Below are 4558 nucleotides of genomic sequence, written 5' to 3'. Positions count from 1 at the left end.
TTACAGGAGAAAAACTATTAAAAAATCCAACATATGGAGGCTGAACAACACGCTGCTGAATAACCAACAAGTCACAGAAGAAATAAAAAAAGAAATCAAAATTTGCATAGAAACGAATGAAAATGAAAACACAACAACCCAAAACCTGTGGGACACGGTAAAAGCAGTCCTAAGGGGAATGTTCATAGCAATACAGGCACACCTCAAGAAACAAGAAAAAAGTCAAATAAATAACCTAACTCTACACCTAAAGCCACTAGAAAAGGAAGAAATGAAGAACCCCAGGGTTAGTAGAAGGAAAGAAATCTTAAAAATTAAAGCAGAAATAAATGCAAAAGAAACAAAAGAGACCATAGCAAAAATCAACAAAACCAAAAGCTGGTTCTTTGAAAGGATAAATAAAATTGACAAACCATTAGCCAGACTCATCAAGAAACAAAGGGAGAAAAATCAAATCAATAAAATTAGAAATGAAAATGGAGAGATTACAACAGACAACACAGAAATACAAAGGATCATAAGAGACTACTATCAACAATTATATGCCAATAAAATGGACAACGAGGAAGAAATGGACAAATTCTTAGAAAAGTACAACTTTCCAAAACTCGACCAGGAAGAAATAGAAAATCTCAACAGACCCATCCCAAGCACGGAAATTGAAACTGTAATAAAAAATCTTCCGGCAAACAAAAGCCCAGGTCCAGACGGCGTCACAGCTGAATTCTACCAAAAATTTAGAGAAGAGCTAACAACTATCCTGCTCAAACACTTCCAGAAAATTGCAGAGGATGGTAAACTTCCAAACTCATTCTATGAGGCCACCATCACCCTAATACCAAAACCTGACAAAGATCCCACAAAAAAAGAAAACTACAGGCCAATATCATTGATGAACATAGATGCAAAAATCCTTAACAAAATTCTAGCAATCAGAATCCAACAACACATTAAGAAGATCATACACCATGACCAGGTGGGCTTTATCCCAGGGATGCAAGGATTCTTCAATATCCGCAAATCAATCAATGTAATACACCGCATTAACAAATTGAAAAATAAAAACCATATGATTATCTCAATAGATGCAGAGAAAGCCTTTGACAAAATTCAACATCCATTTATGATCAAAACTCTCCAGAAATCAGGAATAGAAGGAACATACCTCAACATAATAAAAGCTATATATGACAAACCCGCAGCAAACATTATCCTCAATGGTGAAAAATTGAAAGCATTTCCTCTAAAGTCAGGAACAAGACAAGGGTGCCCACTTTCACCATTACTATTCAACATAGTTTTGGAAGTTTTGGCCACAGCAATCAGAACAGAAAAAGAAATAAAAGGAATCCAAATTGGAAAAGAAGAAGTAAAGCTCTCACTGTTTGCAGATGACATGATCCTCTACATAGAAAACCCTAAAGACTCCACCAGAAAATTACTAGAACTAATCAATGACTATAGTAAAGTTGCAGGATATAAAATCAACACACAGAAATCCCTTGCATTCCTATACACTAATAATGAGAAAACAGAAAGAGAAATTAAGGAAACAATTCCATTCACCATTGCAACGGAAAGAATAAAATACTTAGGAATATATCTACCTAAAGAATCTAAAGACCTATATATAGAAAACTATAAAACACTGGTGAAAGAAATCAAAGAGGACACTAACAGATGGAGAAATATACCATGTTCATGGATTGGAAGAATCAATGTAGTGAAAATGACTATACTACCCAAAGCAATCTATAGATTCAATGCAATCCCTATCAAGCTACCAACAGCATTCTTCACAGAGCTAGAACAAATAATTTCACAATTTGTATGGAAAAACAAAAAACCTCGAATAGCCAAAGCGATCTTGAGAAAGAAGAATGGAACTGGAGGAATCAACCTACCTGACTTCAGGCTCTACTACAAAGCCACAGTTATCAAGACCGTATGGTACTGGCACAAAGACAGAAATATAGATCGATGGAACAAAATAGAAAGCCCAGAGATAAATCCACGCACATATGGACACCTTATCTTCGACAAAGGAGGCAAGAATATACAATGGATTAAAGACAATCTCTTTAACAAGTGGTGCTGGGAACTCTGGTCAACCACTTGTAAAAGAATGAAACTAGAACACTTTCTAACACCATACACAAAAATAAACTCAAAATGGATTAAAGATCTCAATGTAAGACCAGAAACTATAAAACTCCTAGAGGAGAACATAGGCAAAACACTCTCTGACATACATCACAGCAGGATCCTCTATGACCCACCTCCCAGAATATTGGAAATAAAAGCAAAAATAAACAAATGGGACCTAATTAACCTTAAAAGCTTCTGCACATCAAAGGAAACTATTAGCAAGGTGAAAAGACAGCCTTCAGAATGGGAGAAGATAATAGCAAATGAAGCAACTGACAAACAACTAATCTCGAGGATATACAAGCAACTCCTACAGCTCAACTTCAGAAAAATAAATGACCCAATCAAAAAATGGGCCAAAGAACTAAACAGACATTTCTCCAAAGAAGACATACAGATGGCTAACAAACACATGAAAAGATGCTCAACATCACTCATTATCAGAGAAATGCAAATCAAAACCACTATGAGGTACCATTTCACACCAGTCAGAATGGCTGCGATCCAAAAGTCTACAAGTAATAAATGCTGGAGAGGGTGTGGAGAAAAGGGAACCCTCTTACACTGTTGGTGGGAATGCAAACTAGTACAGCCACTATGGAGAACAGTGTGGAGATTCCTTAAAAAACTGGAAATAGACATGCCTTATGATCCAGCAATCCCACTGCTGGGCATACACACTGAGGAAACCAGAAGGGAAAGAGACACGAGTACCCCAATGTTCATCGCAGCACTGTTTATAATAGCCAGGACATGGAAGCAACCTAGATGTCCATCAGCAGATGAATGGATAAGAAAGCTGTGGTACATATACACAATGGAGTATTATTCAGCAATTAAAAAAAATACATTTGAATCAGTTCTAATGAGGTGGATGAAACTGGAGCCTATTATACAGAGTGAAGTAAGCCAGAAAGAAAAACACCAATACAGTATACTAAGGCATATATATGGAATTCAGAAAGATGGTAACAATAACCCTGTGTACGAGACAGCAAAAGAGACACTGATGTATAGAACAGTCTTAGGGACTCTGTGGGAGAGGGAGAGGGTGGGAAGATTTGGGAGAATGGCATTGAAACATGTCAAATATCATGTATGAAATGAGTTGCCAGTCCAGGTTCGATGCACGATACTGGATGCTTGGGGCTGGTGCACTGGGACGCCCCAGAGGGATGGAATGGGGAGGGAGGAGGGAGGAGGGTTCAGGATGGGGAACACATGTATACCTGTGGCGGATTCTTTTTGATATTTGGCAAATCTAATACAGTTATGTTAAGTTTAAAAATAAAATAAAATTAAAAAAAAATAAACTAAATTCCTTTGCTAAGAAGGGCCTGATCAATGTTGGCTTTGTGACTTCCAAAAACACCATTATTTTCGTTCCTTGCTTCCCTCCTTCCTCCCCCTTCTGTCTTTCCTTTTCTTTCTTATTATACAATTGAGAAAGTTTGCTTTCCATTTATAGTTATTAGAGTACTGGCTCTATTCACCATGTTGTACAATACATCCTTGAGCTCCTCTGACACCTAACACGGTGTGCCTCCCACTCTGCCACCTCTGTTGCCCCTCCCTCTTACCCTCCCCTCTGGTAACCAGTAGATTGATCTCTGTATCTGTGAGCCTCCATTTTTGTTACATTCTCTATTTTGTGGTGTTTTCAGATTCTATAAGTGCTATCGTACAGTATTTGTATCTCTGTCTGAGTTATTTTACTTAATAGTGTACCTTCCATGTTGCTGCAAATGTCAAGATTCCATTCTTTTTATGGGGCAACTTCCCTCTATGCCTTTTTAGCAAATGGCACTGCCACCGCACACGACACGGCTCCCCGGCTCAGTTTCCATCTCTGCACTCACGCAGAGAAACACCAAGTCCTCTTCCTCTTCTCCCATGGGATGTGTATCTTTGAAGCTGAGTCTGGAACCAGTTCTTCCCCCCGCCCCCCACTTTCTGGCAAACTGGACCTTCTAGTCCCATCTCCAACCCCACAGGACCCATCTCCCTCCCTCTTCACACATTTATCCCTGCCCTGCCCTCTCTGCCCCCACTCTCAGAGAACTCGGAGACAAACAGAATTTCACATCAGGTTGATTTTATGTGCATTCTTTATGTATGCAGTTGGTATAATAGTCAACGTCGGTACTGTTGGCCAGTACTCAGCGGCAAGACCCTCGAAGATTTCTCAGGTCTCTGGCCATGCCTTCCAGTCACTGGCTGCCCACGGGTCCCACTCGAATGACACGGGTCTCCACACTCTCTGGGACCTCCTCTGGTCCGTTCTGATGCAGCTCTTCCTTCACCCGGGAACACTGGCTACAGAGCTTTGAGCCTCCGATCTTTCTCAGGTTCCTTGTGGTGGGCGGTTTCTGAGAAGTTTTCTTGGGCAGCTTTGCCTGAAGGTGAGTAT

Source organism: Bubalus kerabau, chromosome X (genome assembly GCF_029407905.1).
Source record: "Bubalus kerabau isolate K-KA32 ecotype Philippines breed swamp buffalo chromosome X, PCC_UOA_SB_1v2, whole genome shotgun sequence".
Taxonomy (NCBI): Eukaryota; Metazoa; Chordata; class Mammalia; order Artiodactyla; family Bovidae; genus Bubalus; species Bubalus kerabau.
The sequence above is the reverse complement of the archived record's forward strand: the minus strand, read 5'-3'. Positions refer to the sequence as shown.